The sequence below is a fragment of the Etheostoma spectabile genome, chromosome 19 (assembly GCF_008692095.1).
Source record: "Etheostoma spectabile isolate EspeVRDwgs_2016 chromosome 19, UIUC_Espe_1.0, whole genome shotgun sequence".
NCBI classification, from domain to species: Eukaryota; Metazoa; Chordata; class Actinopteri; order Perciformes; family Percidae; genus Etheostoma; species Etheostoma spectabile.
In genome coordinates, this window is record NC_045751.1 from 4,552,829 (window position 1) to 4,575,235 (window position 22,407).

Below are 22,407 nucleotides of genomic sequence, written 5' to 3' on the forward strand. Positions count from 1 at the left end.
CGCATGGCTTTGTTTGTGAAGATGCTCATTATACATTCTTCTTTTTGAAGTCCATTCATCTCCTTTAGACTCCAGTGCACTTTGTTTTGGGGAAAGCATGACATTGCAACTACACTTTCAGGAGCAAGAATATGACAAGCACTAATTCTTTGCATTGTTTTGTATTCCTTTCTGGTTTTTTCCTCTGACCTTACAGTCCCCTTAATCTCAATCCGAGCCTCAGCTCTGGAAAGGCAAGCCCTACAATCCATCAGCAGGGTCCAGGTCGACTCATAGAACTCCTGGGGTAAAGGTACAGTAACGGGTTCTGGGTGTCGAAGAGTTGCCTCATATCTACAGAGCGCTTATAAACAGGACATGCCCACTGCTGCCCTCAGAGAACCTTGACACCTGGACCACATAGCACGTGTGTAACTCCTGATCTTACTCTATATATATCTAATAACGGCACAGGAGACACTATCACAAAGTCCTGCAAACAACCCCCCCCCACAGCACCTCTGCATAGAAACCAATCTTTAAGTAATCATATTTCTTATATTTAACACTGAGACAAGTCAAGGCCATTTTTTTGTAGAATCACAAATCGGGGGCAAGAGAAAATCAATTTTTGATCACATGATCGGTAATTATTTTACCAAGACACCTTTTGGGCTTGTTAGGTTTATTGAAACAAAAAAAAAACCCCCATGTGCAGTCTTGTCACAACCAATAATAATTCCATTCCTAAAAATGTATTAGTAAGTAATAATTCTTAGTTCAGCATTTATAGTCATGTAAGTCTTTATTGTGCTTACAAAATGGTTTTATATGTCCTTTCCATTTATTCCCCTCCAGGTAAGAAAACCTGCAGCAGTCAACCCTCAGAGCGCTACTCTACCCTGCCAGAAACAGACCACCACCTATCCCCTCCAACCACCCTTACCCCAAACTCCACTCTGCCCCTGGCCCAACTTCAAAACACGCCCCCAACAACCCTGCAGTCCCCCTGCCCCGCCGAGACCCCCTAGATCCACCTGCTCGCTCTGGTTTTCCTCGCTCCTCCGCAGATCCACCATTGTCCTCCTCGTCCCCTCAGCCCCCCCTCCCCCCTGGCCACCCCTCACCCCCGACCTGAAGCTGAAACTGGAGGACTCTTGGTGAAGTACTTCCTAATGCCTGTTGGCCCATTCACTCGCCCAAGCTCTTTCCCATACCCTACAAAGTCCTAACATTTTGAAACCTTTATCATATTAACGTCATTACCAACCTCAGGAGCCAGGTGCATTTTTGTTGATAAATATTGTTAAATTTTATATATCTACAAGTTTCAACTTCCTGGACCCATGTCCTTGAGAACCTTCATCTCCTCTCCCGCATCTGCAACATCTACTACCCGATGCCTGCAACCCCAAGAGGGCCATCCTATATAGGATGAGCCGCACAGTGTAGTTGGAGGATTGGGAGTAAAGGATGAAACTGTAACAGTGACGACTCAGCCACGAGGATGAGCCTGAGGCTGAGGCAGAGCTTGGGAGGAGGCTCAGTACCACGCTGTGCCTTTTCTGCAAAATCCCCAAAGAGGAGTTACCCCCGGGTTGCTAGTGGTGGAGGCCCACCACACCAAGGAGTTATCCTCAGGTAGGGGATGAAACTGGAGTGCAACGTTACTGTAAATGTCACTTTACCACTGCTAGACAGGTCTACTCGTGCTCGGCTCGCCACGGTGCCCCGTTTCCCACATCCTGCACATATTTTATTACCCGGCCTCTTCGTGGCGGTCATCATAGCCACCCACAGGAAACTGCCGTAAGGAAACTGTCGTGAAGTAACACAGGAACATTGAAGGTGAACAAATTTAGTTAAAAAAACTGGAGGCAGCAAAAAAACGAAAACACTAACTAAACTATTTAAACACTGGCAGGTTTGTTCAGGACACACCTTGCTTTTTGCTTGCAATGATGACGCAGGATTAGTAAGGGATTCTCTCTGACCAATCATATACTGCAGGTTCTCACCTTTTGTATTGCCTCCGCTCGCTTTGACTCGACGGAGGTGAAACAAAAAAAAAGTACCTATTTGGCAGTACCAGGTCACTTTTTTTTCAAAATGGAAAAGCAAAAAGTTAATTGAGCTGAGGCAAGTCGGCAGGGTACCTGAAATTAAATGAAACACCATAGCCTGGACAGTTCACACTCTCACTGTCTGTCTTTCCTCCACTCTTATTTACATGGTGAAGGTTACTCCCAGGCTCATTAGTCCATGGAAAAAAAGGATGAAATGAGGAGTTTTTATGGCATCGACTCAGTCAGCCAACTCTCCTTTGACATCTCCATCCTCTTGCCAAACTTGTTCTGTCCGGGCTAGGATGAGTAGGAAATTCTGAGGGCGCAAAAGGTCCCCCCCCTGCGAGTCATGGCTGACAAGCCCCAAGCTAGAAGTCAAAAGCTAACGCTATGGGAAAGGTTACAGGCGCCTATGAATCTTGAGAAGTGAGGAATTGTCAGTGTATCCGGTGTTTTTTTTTGGAGGTGCAACTATGTGGATCATGGCTTCCAGATGTGATCACAAAACCAATTTTGATCTGCAGGAGAAATTTTTGTCAACTGCCTTTTCCAGGCAACTACATGTAACCTTGCGGGCGTCTGACTTTTTTCTTCTTATTTTCCCCTACTCAGCATATTATTGGCCTCTAGTTTAAATGATGTTGTGTGTGTGTGTGTGTGTGTGTGTGTTTGGTTTGTTGTGTGTAATGTGTGTGTGTGTGTGGGTTGTGTGTGGTGTGTGTGTGTGTGTGTATGCTGTAGCCTGGATCCATTCTGGTCAGTAGCCTGCTGTCTGAAGAGTTTGAGAGCATGGCGAGTGGGAGGATCCTATTGGTGAGATCCTAGTGCGAGAGGGCAGACCCCTCTTGTTGTCCTTTACGACACGGTCACAGGATGATGATTCAACATCAACGCTGCCTGCCATGAAATCCTTGCATGACAAAACGCTATCAGCCCGTTTATCAGGTAGAGCAGAATTTGTGTATATTGCTTGTTTGCGGTGTGTGTCTGTTTGACATCATCGAATCCTGGAATCCTGTCTCTCCCCAGGTGCAACACGCTTAATATGAATGTGACTGTCAGAATCGTCGGCTCAGATGGGACCATCTACTTCGCTGCCCTCCAGAACTTCTTGCCAATCTTACAAAAAAAAATTTACTACTGGAGACTATAGAGACATACTCCATTTACTGTTTAAACCCATGCTACATTTATGTCCTCCTTGACTTTTGAAACGGAAAAATGTGAGTCTTTATTCAGTTGTTGATGCAACATTTGCCCATTGATTTTAATTGTTGACCAAACTTTTAACAATCACACGCATGAGGCTACATTGATACAAGTCTTTATTAGAACAAACTATGGACATGCAAAATTTGAGTTTGCTAAACACTCAGCCTTTTATTTGTGTAGCTTCACATGTTACCCTTTGTAAGTTTATCTAGCTGCCGCATGGCATTAGCTCCTGCACTAGTAATTCTGTATTTAAACATATACAATTACTGTTGGCAAAGGGAAACACACATTGGGTGCCCACATATGTGTATTGCATCCTCCATAATTGAACAAGAAGAGAATAATATGACCTTCCTTGCAATGTGTGTTTTGGTGTCTGTTATGAAGCTTAGCCATGTCTATTGGTTCATAGTCCACTGTTGTTAGTTATGCTCCATATTCACAAGGAGCAAACGCCTGTTCCTAGGACTCCCACAGTCCCCTTCTCAAAGCCTTTTGTGAATTTATTTTTGGTTGTGCTGCAACTAGTTTCGGCAGGTTGGGACAGATTGAGATTAGGTTTTTATCATTTTATAAACCAACCACTTAATCTGTTAGCAGCACAGCATGTGTGCTTTTTGCAAGGTGTCCACTGCTCTAACTCTACGGCTTAGTAGTGCTTACGTCATGTTTTATTAACACGTGGAAGCTTTATATATTGGACCTTTACCAAGCTTGCAATCCGAAGAATTTTGTTTGTTGATTTGAAGTCATTAAGCGGCGAAAAGTAATAGATCTTTACACGGCATTTCATCGACATACCATTTCCATGACCTATAGCCTACTGGATGGTCTGGTTTTGTTTTTCTAGCCAGAGAATTTCAGAGAAAAACTTTCACATGTAATAACCAGTTTGGCAAAGTGTATGTTAGGGTCACTCCTTCTGCTATGTGGTAACATTGGTGTCATCATTCATCTTTTGACTAATGTAGAAGAAACGTCACTCCCTACGGCCAGGTGGCTCAGGTGGGTAGCAGCACACGTGTACTGAGAGGTTTTTATGCCTCGATGCCGCGGTCACGGTTTGAATCTACCTATGACGGATTTCCTGCAAACGTCTTTCCAATTTAGTGGATCCTAAAAGCAGCAGTTCACATACCCAGTACCCTCGCCAGTGCAGCAGAGTACAGTCAATCAAATATAATCTTATGAGGTTTTCTTGAGAAACTAATTTCTGTTCCCAGGTAACATCAAGTTCCTGTTTCCATCCACCTTCTGTGGGAAAGGGTGTCTGGCTCGCTACCCAAAGGCAAATGGTCCGGCGTAGTAGTAAAGATGGCACTGTTCCCTGCAGCACAGATGGTGGAATTGCTAAACAATCCACAGTGATTGTGTTGGCCTGACAAGGGAATATAGTCAACAAATGCCCAGTAGAGGCAGTTGTATTTCCCGTGACACATAGACCTCCATGAAACTAATATGATTCATTGCCATTTTTCACTGTAACAATGAGGTTCCCTGATAATTTCTTGTCTTTTAGACCCACCTGCATGGCAGCAGAGTGCTGGACCTCCTGTTCATTGATGTGGCTTCCAGGCTTCTGTAGAGTTGTTTGGAGAGCTGAGAGGATTCCCTCTCCGTTTCCTCTATGACCTCATTGGCCATCCCTCCACAGGTCACATCTATGTCTTCAAGCACAGAATGTGAAAACAGTCGAGATCAATGATATGTCAATAGGAACATTTTTTGTGTCGTGGTTGAAGACAGATTCCTCATACAGTCCTGCAGTATCTGAGAAAATGACTTTTCCAGCACCATGTTTTTTAGGCTGTAAGTGCGTACTGCAGACCTGGCTTCATGTTGGTCCTGGAGTCCCAGAGTCTGTCCGTGGCTTCGAGAGAAAGTGCTTAAACGCACAGACTGTAGCATGAAGGTAATTGCTGACCACCCTTCCTTATCAGCTAAACATCTCATTTGTTTTAACCAACGTGATGCTAGTTGTTGTTTTAAAAATCACTCAAAGCATGCCTCATTGTTTCGGTTCACCGGTTCTGTTTTGTCCCTCATGTACCTTTCCCTTAACCTCGACATCCCCAACCAGGTTGCCAAGGTAGATGAAACCAAGCTCTGCATCTATTCCCACCTTTTTAACCGACAAGAAATTCAACGACCCGTCCCGCAGCCTCAAATCCAATGGGGGCAGATGGCCCAGTCGGCCGTGTTTCAAAACAGCCACCAGATTTTTTCCTGACGAGCACAGGTTTCTGCTACTTTTTTATTGACCTGATTATCCTTCACTGTCCTAGCTAAAATTAATTTTAAACTTATGTAATGTATACTCTAAATGTCTTGTTTTTAACTTATTGTCACAGGCCTGCCCAAGATCTCCACAGCAGCTTTATCCTCCAAAGGCCCCAGCACCAGTGACTACAGTAATGGAATTCCAACGATCAACTTTCTTTCCCAGCCCAACGCCTCATTCCTAAGGGCTTCTATCATGCCCCAAAGGAGATGATGAGGAAACTGACCACCAGCCTCCGCACCAGATACCCCTCTGCCCCCTCATCCCCTCCTCATCCAGCTGCCACCGCTGTTAGAGCTGCCCCCCCGCATGTAATGGAGATGGGATTGCAATCTTTTCTGGCCCTTTACTAATATCCTAGAAATCACGTTCAGTGTTCACATGTAGAATCGTGTTTTCTCCTCAGAACAACTATGACGTCCTATGTTCATTGGCGTGCCATCCAGGCCACTTTGTGCTGCAGCCCTGGAGAGATAGTTTACAAACTGGTGGTGTTGATTAGGGGCGAGATATGATGTCTCTACTACAGTAACACTGAGCAGAAACCCCTCACATCGCAAAGAATCATATATATATTGCTGCTAAGTGGAGCACGAGTTGAGTTACTTTGATTTTCCATTGAGTATTTTTGGGAGGGGGCTTCTGCCTTGTCTCCGGTTTTGTATTCGTTTGTAGATATTCAATAATAAGTGGAGCATTTCCTAAGTCTATCACTCTTTCCTCTTCTCTTTTCTCAGCTGGCACGTGTTCTTAGTGAAAGGAGGTTCTGACTCAATGGGCGGGTGTCTGTGTATACGAGTTGGACTATGGTAAACATAGCTTGTCAGCTGCACACAGCTCAGACTCTGATCAAAGAGTTCAGACGCTGCCGTTCCAGGCATCACTGTCCTGGCTGGTGAGTAGATAGGCACGGAGCCACCACAACGATCTGATGGTTGTTACTAAGGTCCCGAAGGTAACATCCAAACTCCCACTGGTGGATTGACTTTAGATTTCCACTACATATCAAAGTGCAACTATTGTACTTGTACAATAACTAATGCATCCTAACATTATATGACACAGCATAGTTACTTGTTACTAAAGATTCATATTTTACATGCAAAGCATCGCCTGAGTCTGACAAACAAATTCATTTTTATAAATTAACCTCAACCTACTATACTATATTATTGTTCTTCTACAGGTGGTAGCATTTGTGCTGATAAAAACTTACATTCGTGCATTAGTTAGTAGAATTTTCTGAAATGGCAGGGACATTTTTTGTAATTAGAAAAGTATTTTTTACAGGATTATGATTATCTGGGGCATGTGTACTAACCGGATCTGAGTACATCTGTTTAACACAGACTGCCAAACTCTGCCGGAGGAGGCCTTACTAAGGCCATTGCCATACCTGCCAGGGACGGGATACCCGGTGTAACAATCAAGTGTTGGGTGTCCGGGTTCCTTAGTTTAGCTCAAATTCAATATCAACGCACTCAACATTACACTTGACGCATGTCCGGATCGAACCCAGGCCCCCTGGGTCCGAGGAGTAAACCTCTAAAAACAGGCCGCCTGCTCTACCAACTGAGCTAATTTGGGCGCCCAGTTTGCGTCAACAATTTACTTAGAAAACACCTACTTTCTTGGCTAAGCTATTTCATGTTTTCCCAGTGAACACAATGTAATTGGAATGTGCCCTACTATGCGTTGTCCTTAATGTACCATTAAATCTTAAAATGGTAACCTTTCCCCAAACTAGCTTAATAACCTTCACACCTGTTTTTCCCTCGCAGGATGAAGCAGAGGCAGTGGTCCCGAGGAAGCTCCATCGTATCATAACCAGGTGGAGAAGAAACCACTTGTGGCCCAGCTAGAGGCCGTACGGAAAGCCACAAACCCATGGGACAGGAGTATGATGGTCCTTCCTGGGGGATACTTCACAGTACGAAAGGGATATCTGGGTGCATTACATCATGACTGATTTGCTGTGAGCTGACCAAGATAGCTGTAGATACAGAAGACCTTGACAAGACTTCTAGCCAGCAGTTGTCCTGTTGCACATGAGACGCTGTGAGTTGTGATAAGACAAAATAGACGATGCAAAGTATAAAAAAGGAAGGATAATGTTACAAATGAATAGTGAGATGGGAGTTTGACTACATTTTAGGGACGGGCTTAACAGAAAGACGAGAGGTGAGGTGTTTAGCCACTTGCTCGTTGTGTTTAATGGGCTAAACACGAAGGATGTTGTGATTTGATTTTGATGAACTGCAGTGTGACCTTGGACAATTGCCTATGCATGATGTTTGTCCAAACTTCCACAAATGCCCAAAATTCCATCATCTTACAGTAACACTGCTGATCTATCCATAATACTCCACCACAGCTGTGAAATGATACAACATGCATGTTTATACCTTGGGTAGGGGCTTTTAACCCACAGCATCTACCGTACCGTCGTTTTTAGTGTCTGTCCCCATCCTCGGAAAGACCGGACGCCTGAATACCCTTCAAACCTGCCGACGTTTGCGCCGTGCAGAAGTGCACATAATGATGAAAGGAATTCTTCTCACATGCTCAGGACGACATATAATGCAGTTGTTTACAAAATCTGTCTTTTCGGATGGATTTCTTCTGTTGTCATAAAATGTCCAAAAGTTGACATACCATCCCAGAGAATTTAAGAAATAGACGAGTCCGTGACTCACGGCGACATACATAATGTAGGAGAACTTAGTAGTACCACTTTTTTGTATATGCTTAATAAACAGTTTAGTTTTGCAGTTGCCACGTTTGCATATACATGCTGACCCTGAGTTGTACTGTACTTTACTGACGCAAGCAGGACCAGGAGCATTGAGTTATTGGGTTGGTGAGGAGGATATACTTGTGTATGATATGTTTTTATTTTATCCTCAACATAGTTTTTTTAGTGGTGGTACAATTCCTGGCACTGACAGACAAAGATTTAGATTTTCCATTGAATGAAAGGCATAATACGACAGTTCCTCGACTCCTTGACTGTGCATGACAGGGATAACGTCCTTAAAGCCCACTTCATGACTCCTGTTCCTTCAGTGCCCCGTCTCTCTCTCTCCTCCTGTGGAACAACTGTTAGTATCTCTCCTTTATTTCTTTTTTCTTACAATGAGACTTTAATTTCACCAGGTCACATGCTGCATGTTACAGATTGTCCTTAATTGTGCATATATACATAGATGGATGTTATAGGATAAAATACTAATAATAAGCAGGTTGAATTACCAGTTTGTTTTTTAGATTTTCAAATGGAAAATAAGTTATTCTCATGGTTGGTTCCAGATTTGGGTTTTTTCTAAACTGTGAATTATTGTTTCTGACCAACACTTCTGCACCATGGTTTTGGAACTGTTGCAAATGCTTCTTCCAGTTCTGAGACTCCATTTCTGCCAAAGCCTCACATCTGCGATTGTTGTTGACAATTGACATGTGACATGAATTTTATTTATATAATCACTTTCTTCGCTAGACGATGTAAGTACTTTACACCATTTGATGTTTGACAATGACCGGAGGTAATAAAGACTGGTTTTTTGTAAAGTCTGTTTGAGGAGGTTTAAATTGATCAGTCCATTAATTCTTATGATTTATATATCACAGTCGTGTGTGTTAATTGAGAGGCGTGTAAAAAACATTTTTATTGCTTGATTAAAATAGTAAAACTCAGTCTTATTTACATAGGTTATAGCACTGGCAAAATATTGTGGTATTGCTGTTCCAAAAAAAAAACATGTTGACACATGCCCATATTTGCTGCGACAACCGAGCCTACAGCATATTTCCCAAAAAATCAACGCATTCATTTAATTATACAGTTAGGCACCCAAAAATGTTGAGATGTCTATACCAATATTGTTAATAGTGGGTGTAGTTGAATGTCCACATCTAAGAAAGGATTAGAAGCTGTCTTTAGCGCTAGCGAATGGATGCACCATCAACAACTCTGAAGAGAAAGAAGACACAAACGAAGCAGTCGACGTTTCTGACTGACACCAAAGTGCCATACATGGGTTCGATTACACAAGCATGAAATGCACACTTTGGCCAAAGTCAGACGTATAAATGTTCCTGATTTTCTTTATCTCCCTCAAAGTCAATGCCTTCCATGCGTTATGTCCAGTCTCCTTTAAAGATCTCCTCCAGTTCCCCTTTCTTTCAGCTTTTTCCCCCAGCCATCGCACTTGATGCCTCCTTCTCTCATCTTGGGTACTCTTTCCATCTCCATCAATGTCAAACTTTAAAACCAGACAAAGTGATGGGAAATTATTGACAACTTCAGAGGGGTCAAAAGCAGGAAATGCTAAAATAGACAGTAATTCCCATTGTGAAGTGTCCAATTATTCAAGAACCCATAACAGTGCTCATTTTCTGGTTTCTACTTGTATTTGGGTTTTTACTATAGACCTGTTTTTCTATGTAAAAATATAGTTGAAAGTAAGCATCCTCTAAGATCCAACGTCTCTCTCTCCTCTGTGTAGTAACTCTGATGCTTCTCTGTTCTTTGTTTTTAACACCTGTCCGGCCACGCATGCATGTAAGTCATTGAGGGCCTTGTGCATAACGTCAACGGCTGTGACAAGGCGTTCGGTATTGAACGAGTTGGTGAACGGTTTTGAGAGCCATGTGGAGGCCTCCTGAACGTTTATAGCGTTTTGGGGATCTTTCACATCAGTGTAATTGTGCAGCCCATGCCTCCAGGAATGACTGTAACCAGCACGTAGTGGGAACCTTGCTACCTAACACTATAGTCGTGATATCACAACCCAGACAGTCCCGGACCCCCCCCCCCCCTGACTGCTCATTAAGGCACAGTTTCTGAAAACGGTGCTGTGCTTATTTTCTTTGGCTTGAGCTTTAGTTTTTTTAAAGATTATTTTTTGGGCATTTTTGGCCTTTATTGTTGACACGAACCGATGAAGACATGAACAGGGAAGAGAGAGGGGAATTGCATGCAGCAAAAGGACGCAGGTCGGAGTCAACCCTGGCCCTCTGCTGGAGGCGTAACCTTTATATAATGGGTGCCTGCTCCTACCAACTGCAGCTATCTGTTGCACCCAGACTAAGTGTTTTAATACTTTACACTACAGTTATTTACAAGCAACGCTCAAACCTTTCTTGTAAGTTTAAAAAAATTAACATGAGAATCTCTCTTTGTTACAATATTGGGACCTTACTTTTTTTAAACGATATTTCATGAGTTCTGTTGTGAGGTCGCGTATGTCGGCTCATGTTGAAAAAAAACTCCGTTCTGCGACCCTTTCTTCTCAGTTTCTACTGTATTTATTCATTGACTGACCTGTACAAAGGCCGACTGGAGCTTCTTGGTAGTCCCAAGCATGTCCGCAGCTCTCCCCTCATCCCTGGGTCCCATTAGCTCATGTAAAGCTTCCAAGTCCATTAACCCTGGCCCACTGTGGGAGGAGATATTCACAATTTCAAGAAAAACTTGATCCTTGGATTCTATTTTTAAGGGTCTTCTATCACTCACTTCTTCCATCTTTATCTGTTGTACTATCTCCAGCTCCATTCGTGGGCATGTATTCCCATGGTCCCATGCTTCAGCCTACTCCTTTCGTATCACGTGACCAGTCTTGATCGTGTCAAACTCTTTGAGTCCTCTTGTAACTCTGTGTGAAAAGGTATGGATCAGAAAGTATTAGACAGTTTCCAGATGTGTTTTTACATACTGTAATGTATGCCATTTAAAGGGAATATATTACATGTTACAATTTTAACAAGTGATGTAATCTACCTATACGTGGACACTTACCCGTCCCAACTCACCTGAGCTTATTCTCTCCTCCGCAGAACCATAAAAACCTTGTTTAATGTAATCATTTAATAGATAGGAACGGGCAATACAAATCAAGATAATCATTTTATCACAAAAAAGTTAATGCAAACACTTCCAAAGTTCACTTTTGATTAAATGTCCTGTGTTTGTGTTTGTCTGTCAAAGATGTGCTGAGGTACCTTTATAATTTATAAGCATGTGTATTAAGATTATGCACTAATGTTAATTTCATGTTTTATACTTACAAGTCCTCAGGTATGACCCATGTTTGTAAATCTTTCTCTAAATTACGTGGAAGATGGTGTGTTTTCCAAGGTGATCAGTGTTTGGCGGTGCTCATCATTTGGGTAATCCTATAGCGTGTGCAGTAACCTCAACAATGAGCCCGTCATACGTGAGACAGCCAGGCTTAGTTATTAAGGCTCGAGAAGTCAGGCACAAACCTTGAAAACGCGCGGCCTGACTTCCCCTCCACCTCACTTCTGACTCGATGTTTTAATGTCTACCCACAGTGCCTGCTTCTGACATCCACTGTATTGGTGGAGATCCTTCTTTCGCTCTTAATCACAATACATATATTCAATCCCCAGTCCTTTCTCAGTCCATGGTTTTTATTAAAGGGTAACCAATTTCAAAGTTTCTTAAGTTGTTACTGTGAGGAAACAGGGGGGTAGGGCAACACACTTATTGACATAAAACGAGTGTCTAAAGATGGCAAATCAGAATTTGTGTTTGATAGTAGAAAGTTAACTTAAACCTGTTCAACAGTGGACTTGCCTAATCGACAGTCACCATAACACATCCTTAAAATCTCACAAGATTCAAATCACACTACGTGGTGTTGGCTACTTTACCCGCCCCAAAAACACTGTTGAGCTACCGAGTTGTACTTGGATCATGCGTCTCTGTGGTTTCTTGGACTTCTTTGATGATTTCTTGGGTGCTTCGAAGACTGAACCCGATCCGTGAACCCATCGTTGGCTCTGCATGCAAACAAATAATCAAACCAATAAATGGGAAAAGGGCATCTCAGGTGTTTACATGTCAACCGAGATTTAAAAAGACACCTTGATGTATACACTGAAATTATCTCAACCACACGACACACTCAACATAGTTAGTCATTGTCTATTTGCACGTTTTTTTCCCCCTGAATTATTAGTTGGTGGCAGGTCAACTAATGGCGCTACTGTAAAAGAATCTGGCATCCCACAATGTTGGCTTGTCTATCATCAATCAGAAAATGCTGTTGAATTAGGGTACCACCTGCTAATAACCCAAGGGGGGACAATGTATGTTTCTGAGGGACACTGTGGGACACTGCCCGCGAGCGTGCCCCCCCCACCGGGCAGGCCACTATACTGATTAAGCCCATGTTCTAGCACCTTGCATAGTATAATTACTAATGCCCTACCCCTGGAACTGTTGAACTGCTTGATTAAGTCTCATGAATAAAGCATGTATTTTTTTCTAAATAAGTTCATATTTTGAATCTCAATACATTATAATATATGTGAAAGTCACTTCCCCTACGATTTACTTTAGCTATTTAATTTTATTTTTCATTACAATTTATTCACTTTAAATACATTATATTAAAATTATAGGACTACAGGATTGTAGTTGTGCTCAACACCACAGGACGTTTAAAACTACAGAGTCCTTCCCAGTCTTCCTTGTACCCACACTTCTCTTTCTATACTATGTTGTGGGTGGGTCTCCAGACTGCTAACTCGGACCTTCTTTCTCCTTTTTTGAATTGAAAGCGCTTCCTAAAATCCTTCCCCAGTGTCTGGTACTGCACGTGCCTGCGCTGTCAGCAACAGAATCGGAGGGATTTTAACTATTGTCTGTATTTAAGACATATTCTGTACATTCTGGCTGATATGCGTTTAGAAGTCAGAATGACAAATCCGTTCAGATCGCACGATATCTCCAGTGTGTTTTGTTAACTTAAAATCAATCATCAGATGGGGCAAAAAATGAGACACTTTGGAGCTACAATTACAACAGAGACGTGTTCCAGCCTGCTATGTGGGTCTGAATTATAGTTTTATATAAATGAATCGCACCACAGTGTTTAAGTCACTTCCTGTTCTGGAATCGCTGGGAAACTGCCCGACTTTACCGCAGCTTTTAGTGTCCCCCCCCCCCCCCCCCACCACCCCCCGGCTGCTGGCAGCGCTCTCTGTCTACTTTCACGCGCAGTTCTGTCCAACAGTCCTAATGTCTTTGGCTGCCTCGGGCTCCAAGATATACGAGCGACCAACTTGTTTTTTTGGGGGGGGAGCGGCAAGCATTGATATCTGCGTTACACCGGTCTCAATTGCGGGACTCGATGAATTGGGCTTCAAACGCTGGCCGCACGCGCTACGCGGGACGGTTGGCTCCCTAGTGAGAATCCTATAACCTTCCAACATACCCAGTCTGTTGTGGCTGGTCGACATACTTTTGTGAGGGTCCGCACTCCTCTTGGACATGCGTGGAACAGTAAACATACAGGCCTATGGCGTGTAACATTGTAACTACATTATTTGAAACGTTGAGAAATATTTCCATAAAGCTTTATGGATCAAAGAAGTTGCAAGGATCAAAATCGTGTTTCCAAAGTATTTTTTACTGTAAAAAACATTTTTGTTGCGACTGCCTATCTTTTGATTTCTACATCTAGACCCTAAAATCCAGTCACGTTGCTGCAATTTTCTTACCTTTAATTCCTTTTTCTAAATGGTCGCAGAATAACGAACCAAAAGATGTCCCACTCCGTCCCCTTGAGTGTGCTCCACTTTTGTTGTAAATGTGCTGTCCCTTATCCTGTCCTCCGTTTTTTTCCGTTCTCCTTTTACCTCCTTGATCAAAGAGCTTAAAACTTAATTACGCTGGCTAAACATGCGCCAACATTAGAAAGCAAAGTGTGGAGTGAGTGACTGTTATGTGTCCTTGTAAAGAGGTCCGTTTTCCTATTGGTCCCATCAAAACCTACCTTAAATGTCTTTATTATAGACTCTTGCAATTGCAGTGCTGCCATTTTTATTTATGTTTTCATAATGTTTCACATGTGTTTCAATGCAGTTTATATGGTTCTGGGCTGTGACTTGATTGTATCTAGGATAATATTTGAGAACTCATACAGACAGACATTTTAAATACCAAACAATATTTGATCCACTCATCTATTTCCTGTCACTACATGCCTTTCGCCAGTTTGATGTAAAACCTAATGCAATACATCCTGACTCATCAGAGATTTTGGGGCCAGTGGCAACCAACAATTTGATTAAGAAGAGTTGCAAAGCATCGAGGCTCATCACCTCACCCCCTCACAAGTAGTCTAGTTATAAACTAGTGTACTGTATCTTATATCTTATTTAGATGAGACATTGAGCAAGAAAACAGGTTTGTGTAAAGGCTACTGACTTTTTATCACTTTATTGTGGTCATCATTTTTTTATTTTGCTCTACAAGTTTGTGTTTAACCACATTATTAAAGATTGCCTGGAAAAACGTTTGTTAATTCTGGTGGGTTGGTAGGTGGTTTTGTTATAGCCTATACCAATGCTCTGTAGCCCTGCTAGTATATTTTTACATCAAGGTTTTTATTATTTAATTTATTATTGTTATTTTCATTTTTCAAGAATTAAATTAACCAAGATAATCAAAAAACAAAATACAGGCAATTAAAATCCAATTATTGTCGCGTGCCCACGTTTTCCGGTTAATTTGCAGTGTTCTGACGATTTACGCTGCCTTGTTGAAAATGTTACATTGTGTTTTTTGTGTAGCCTAGTTAGTACGTATTATGACATATGGTTTTGTTACAGACAGATAAGTGTACGGTAAGAATATGTGCATTTAATATTTATTCCTAATTTAAGATTCAGTTGTATTTTCATTTTTGATTTTTGAAAACCAATTTTCCCCTATCAATGCTTCCACGCAGTCAAAACCGCTAAGTGACCTTTCGCTAGGTAGCAAATATCGAAGGGACACCGTCGGCGTGGCGCAGGTGGTGTAACGCTGCTAGCTAATTAACACATTTTAACTCGACTTCTTCGCTTGCCGTACTTGCGGTCGAGATGATAATAGCTAGCTTGAATATATTAGTAAATAATAACTCTTTATTATGTTTATTAGGCCTTTGTTGGAATACGCAGTGGACGGAACAGGAATGTCGGTGGCCGACAGAGGCCACAGCCGTGCAACTTCAGAAAACCATCAAATAGCCAAAACACAGCAAATTAAGAAAACAACTTTCAATTATTTGACAACACCATGCGCAGCATCCAGCAAAGCTCCTGCATATACACACAACACAACCAAATACACACACGCGATGCAAGTAAAAACGATGCAAACAGAAAAAACAAATGCAAGTAAAAAACGATGCAAACAGAAACACAATGCAAGTAAAAAACTAGCAACAGAAAACTAATCAGTAAAAACCGCTGCCTAAAAATCCACACGGAAGTGCTCCAGGCTCTAGGGGGAGCGCTACGTGAACAGCTGATTTTAGACCCTACGGAGAGAGAGAGAGCGAGCTGACGACGACTTTGTTTTGAAACGGGACCAAAAGTGGAGGTAGCGACGCACATAAACAGGTTAGTATTCATTTTAAACATTTGGCCCTCTTCTTTTACAGTATTTTAACGAACAACAGGTTTACGTAGCTGCGGTGTTGAGACTGATTCTTCAATAGTTTTGGTAGTGACAAAACTGTGGTGCCTGATCTTTCACAGCTAACGTTTGTCCGCACGTGGTAAGGATAGCTAACTACTGAACTGGGCACCTGAGTGTTTTAGATTGGCATTAACGTGTCAATCAATGTCAATATTTCAGACTTCCATGTTTTTGCCCTTCTGTGGCCGCATCAGAGCACTGTTCAAGTGTTTTTGTGGCTCATGTGGCAACAATGTACAGATTTTGGCACAAGCTGAAGACACAGTAAGTAGATTGATTATATGTATTTTTGTTCGCAAAATAAAAGGTTCAACACACCCACACTGTTTGAATACTAATTAGTAGTACATACAATAGCTTACATATTTTGTAAAATATGAAGAGTCATAATTATATTTTCTAATTTCTTTTAACATTTTAACGCTTCTATCATAATGTAGTAGTTCTGTATATAGAATTAAATCTGAATCGATTCAGAGTCAATTAAGGCAAGGGAGGTTTATGAGACTGCCATGGACAAGAAATAGTTTCTTCTAGCATGATTTTTGGTTGTGACAGAACCTCGACCTTTTACCAGAGGAAAGGGGTTAAAACAGATTGTCCAGGTGGTAGGGATCTGCCCTAATTTTTTCTTCACGGAAGACCGGATGGTGTTATGACCTGTCCTTGGTTGAAATGTTACTTTTAATCTTTTCTCCCTTTATGTTCGTCAGGGTCAGCATCAGCAGCCCCACAGAAGAGGATCTGTTAGAAAGTATTTCCATGATGGCTACAGCTATGATGAAATTTTGGATTTCCTGGCAACAACTCACAATGTTAAAATGAGCCTTCGCTCTCTAAAAGAAAATTGAAAAGTTTTTCAGTTCCAGGAAAACACATTTCTCTCCTCTTAGTACTGTCCAAGCTGCCATACAAGAAGAGCTGAAGGGTCCAGGCCAGCATTATGGCTACGTTCCAGTGTGGCAGATTTGCGCCAGAAGTTACTCTCTCACAGTGAGAAGGGATGATGTTATGGCATGACGAGAGGCTTGATCCCTTAGGAGTTCAACTTCGTGCAAGACGAAAGATTTGTAGAAGAGTTTACAGCTGCCCGTGGACCAAACCATTGTCTGTCATGTTGATGGTTATTAAATTAAAACCATATGTGTTTGGCCATTAGTGGCTGTATAGAATGGCTACTCCCGCAAGTACTGTGGTGTGTGTGTGGAGCAAGTAACAATGATCCAGGGGTCATTGCGCAAAACATCTGCATTGTGTCTCAGAATGTGGTATCATACAACTGCAACTTCGCACAGATTTGTGGTACAGAAAATGGAACAATGGTGGCAATCCAGTGTGCCTTAAGATCAAAACCACACTGATGGCTTTGCTGGGCTGCCAGTCATATGTATGGCTCCTCAACCGCAACCCAACGGAGTCGAAAGCTGGTGGTCTACTTCCGAAAACAAAGGTGTGTCCTCATCTTTAAATATTTTTTACAGCTCTAGTATATGAACATAATATGTGTCATGGAATTTAAATATTTCTGATTAATTCTGAAAAATTGCTTGTGACCTGGACTCAACAAAACAAAATTTAAAATTCTGTAAATCATAAGGGATGGCATGGTTGTTACCCTCTTCTTTAACTTGTCACGCATACATCATAGAAGTTATACTTTTGACTTTCCTCTTTTTTTTTCTCTCACACACTTAAAAACACAGAGACCCCCTTTTAACCCACTATTTTTGTGGCACTTCAGGTTTACAGTTTTATAATGTCCATTATATTGTGAAAATTTGAATCCATAACATGGATCTGCATCACCTCAAAACTACATCTCTAATGTCTGTGTTTAGGTCTCAATTCTGGATTGACCTCATGAAATGACTTGAAGGAGAGACATCTCTTCGTGGGCAGTCGAGAGCACTATCCTCTTCCGTTCGTGTTCCTAGGTGTGCTACAGAGGGACCTTGATGAATGCAGGGAAAAGTGGAACACGCATTCCATCCGACATGTTAAACAGTTCTCGCTGTCCATCTGGTAAACCATATGTCATGTACACCTGCCTCACAGGTTGTTGTTTTTTTCTCAATCAAAACAATTCTTCCTTTTTTTATCACTTTTCTCTAGTTCTGTCTGAAAAGCAAGTACATTCAGGTCACGTGAATAGCTTCTAGTACAAATAATTTTCCCCTAAAATGAAGATTCTAAAAAATGAATCTGTCTTATATTTTCACCCTCATGACAGCCATTACTCAATAAACTATTTGGTTTGACAAAAAGTTACTTTATTTTCAATATTTGTTCCAAAATTTCAAAACAAAATCAAAGTACAATAATGCTATAGAGCAGTCACCTTCAACGTTTTTTAGTCCAGGGACCCCTTAATCTGAAAAAGGGACTGAGTAGGGACCCCTACAGCATATATTGTATACATAAAAGGATATTATTTATATCACTGTTTTAAAGTTAAAACGGTACATGTGGAAGGCACAGGGATTCTTTAAGCTTAACTTTATCGCTACCTGGCTACTTATTTAGTATCTTATCTTCAATAGTAAACTTTATTTTTTTCCAAAAAAAGACAATTTATCTTTGCTTTTGATGTGTTGATTCAAATACTGTAATGATATTTTCAGACATTTTAATATCAATAAATTGTTTTAAATAATTTAGCGGCCCCCGCACTTACCTCTGAAGACCCCCTTAGGTTCCCAGACCCCCTTGAAGATCTCTGCATTAGAGCTTGTTGATCCACCTAACACTTTCCACAAGTACAATCATACAGGAAAACATAACTTTTAAAATTATGTTTATTGCATTCGAAATACAAGCCTAAGGCCTAATTCCTATTTTAGTTTTAAAGAAAGAAAGTGAATGCTCGTTTTTATATTTAATACCACTAGTCATACTAGACCATTTGATGACGTGATGTTTAAATCTAAAATATAATAAGAGTGAAGCTTTAAATAAGGTGGGAAATATGTCAAAGCACTTACAGCTGTTGGCAAAGTCTTCAACAGTGCAAATGTACATTGTTTCCTTTGGTAGTGCCTTTCCAATTGCCTCCTTGTATGTTGAACTGGGAAAGGGTTCTGTTCCTGGGATCTTTCTGACTTCTTGACATCAGGTACAATACAACAGGTGCCACTCCATATCCTGATTAAAATCTTTCACTTCTTTACAGCCAGCGCCAACGTTGATCAGATGACCATGATGTTGAATTGAAGGGAAGGGACTTCCTCTTACAGGTTTAAGGGATCACCGTCAGCTTATTATTCCAACATAATCGCAGAAAGTAAGGAAATGGAAATGTCCTAGATGTGGTGTAGGTATTATATAACATGTAAAAGAAAAAAAAAAAAAACACAAAAAAAATAGAAAAACAATGATCCTAAAATACTATACCTTTCTGTTTCTGTTTCTTCGACGACGTGCTTCTGAAACGAAATGCATCTCTACTCTCTCCTCAATACCTTTTATTGCCTAAATTTTATAAAGGACTCTACACCTGAGCTTCCTGCTACAAAAAAATGTTAATTGCTTTAGTATTAGTTCACATGGATTCTCATCTTAATCTTTCCTGCAGAGCATTTTAGAACACATTTAATAGATATTTATTAAGTAGACAAGCACATAGTGCAGAGGGTTACAGTATTTCAATAAAAGAACCCATTTAATTTCACACTAAGTCTTCTAACTACTTATTTTCATTAATACAACTAAAAATCTCTTTACCAGTACTAGGCTTGTGCATTACCGTGTGCACTGGTCGTGGGCATCTCTCAGGTACTTTGTTTGACACATCTTTAAGAAAGCTGACGTTTTTGGCACACGCACAACAAAACCCAGGGGAAGCTGCCAAGGCAGATCCACAAATGGACAGTACATCTGTGGGACAAAAAACAGCCAAAAAAAAGACAAAGCTTGCAAGGGCGCAAGTTAATACAGAGAGAGTGGATATTTTTAATCCAAAAAGTGTCTGCTGATCTTCTGTATATGAATGATTCCTGTGTTCAGTTTAATTCCACCTCTTTTCTTTCCTTGTCACATTCCCTGCTATTTATTCTAATGTCCTTTCTCTGCCCTTTCGTCCTTCAGCTTCACATTTATCCGTTTCTTCTTCAACCCTTCTCTCTCACCCTCATATCCCTGCGCTCTTTCTAATAATTATCTACTCTCTGCTTCTCTTTTTGCCCCATAAACCAAGATTAATTTACATTTATTTTTACAACCTTATACTCTCCTTTCCCCCTTCTTCGCTTCCAGTTGTCCTCTCTCTCCACCTTCCTCTTATGCAAAGTTACCTCGCTGATCATTACAGTATTCCATCATTTGTAGAGACGATTCAGAGAAGAGGAAACTACGTTAATGCAATCTACACGCTCAGGTGCCCAGTTCAGTAGTTAGCTATCCTTACCACTGCGGACTAACGTTAGCTGTGAAAGATCAGGCACACAGTTTTGTCACTACCAAACTATGAGAAGTCAGTCTCAACCGCCAGCTACGTAACCTGTTGTTCTTTTAAAATACTGTAAAAGAAAGAGGCCAAATGTTAAAATGAATACTAACCTTTTTATGTCGTCGCTCACCTCCACTTTGGTCCCGTTTCAAAACAAACCGCTCGTCAGCTCGCTCTCTCTCCTCCGTAGGGTCTAAAATCAGCTTCCACTAGCGCTCCCCTAGAGGCCTGGAGCACTTCCGTTGTGGATTCTTTATGCAGCGCGTTTTTTACTTGCATTGTTTTTCTGTTTGCATCGTTTTTTACTTGCATTTGTTTTTCTGTTGCATCGTTTTTTACTTGCATTTGTTTTCTGTTTGCATCGTTTTTTACTTGCATCGCGTGTGTGTATGTTGTGTTGTTGGTGTATATGCACGCGTTTGCTGGATGCTGCGCATGTTGTCAATTAATGAAGTGTTTCTTAATTTGCTTGTGTTTGTGCCTATTTGCATGTGTTTTTGAAGTTGCACGGCTGTGGCCTCTGTCGGCCACCGTAGGAATGACCTTGACATCACTTGGAAATAACTTTGGAGTTGCTGGACAAGTTTTTAGACTTCAGTGACACATGGTCGTCCAGGTGAGTTTGCTGCTTTAAATCTTTTTTAAACTATGTAGTTATTAAAGTGGCTTCTTTAAACTCATGTGTCTGTAATTGGTTACAGTTTAAGTGACGAAAGCATGACTTTTGGCTAACGTTAATTGACATAGGCTAACATAGCAAATGACATAAATAGAATGTCTTCCCCAGTTTAATGGGCCGCAGCGTAATTTTAGAGTCCCAAAATCTGTTCACTTTACGTGTGTCATTCTTAAACTGCCATTCAACGTTTATTATGATTAGTCAATATAGCTAGTCTAGCCATTTTAAATATGGCATTAATGCCGTAGCGTCGAGATCGGAAAGTGGCTAATACGCTCCCCTGCACGGCGGCTGCTACCCAGCAGCTTTTGCCGCTGTTTATCGCGAGAATAATCGCACTCCGGCCGCTTACTACACCGACTTGTACCGGTTGTGTTCACCGGCAACCGTTTAACGGTGGATATGTAAGGTTGGACACAGTGACAAGCCGGTGTACCAAATTATTACAGCTAACATTGCTATTGTTAGCCTCGCTACCGTAGGCTGATTCCCACGAACGAAATCATCCACGAACCGTGTAACGTTTGCGTTACTCATTCAAAGAAAGTAGCCTTTTGGTGAATAATAAACGTCATGCCATACTTTATACCACGACGTGGAGTTTATATGATGATTTTTATGTGTAAAGTATTGTTGAGTTTATCTCTGTTACGGGTTGGTCAGACTGAGGCTCGGCTTATGTCTATGTACCACAGTCTCATACCTCCGTCTTATGCCTCCCGGCTGTGCTGTCCCCGAGCTTCTACTTTTCAAAATAAAAGCACGTCTGTTCCGCTACGTCTTCTTACTCTTAGTTTTTAGATGATTTTGAACTAAATAGTATCGCAATCAGGCTAATGAATACACAATTTATTTTTTTCAGCAGTGTCTTAGTTACACACGCGATTGAGCTAGCTGTGTATATAACAGAGTGTAAATGTAATTCCCCTTGCGGGATAATAAGTATTTATTATTATTATTATATTATTATTATTAGCAAGCAGTTGTGTTTAAATATGTGCGGGATTTATTCAGTTTGGGAAATCCAACGGTCTCTACAAGCTATAGCTCAAAATGCCTGACTTATTACACGGGCAGTAAACACTGGAGGGTACACTTTAGTGATGCTTATACGGACCTCTCAGGTACGTCAGCGTTAAACGCTAATCAGGTTTTTAATGTATTATGATTTCAGAAAGGAAGAGGTTACCAATATTTTATTATAATCCTTTAAATTGCATATTATAAATGCGCTTTCTAATAGAT

The 22,407-nt window shown here is 41.2% G+C and overlaps 1 pseudogene; it reads left to right on the forward strand.

Annotated features, from left to right (window-relative positions):
• Positions 1–1,486: 1,486 nt before the first annotated feature.
• On the forward strand, positions 1,487–7,520 carry LOC116669448 (tudor domain-containing protein 7B-like; annotated as a pseudogene).
• The last annotated feature ends 14,887 nt before the right edge of the window (positions 7,521–22,407 follow it).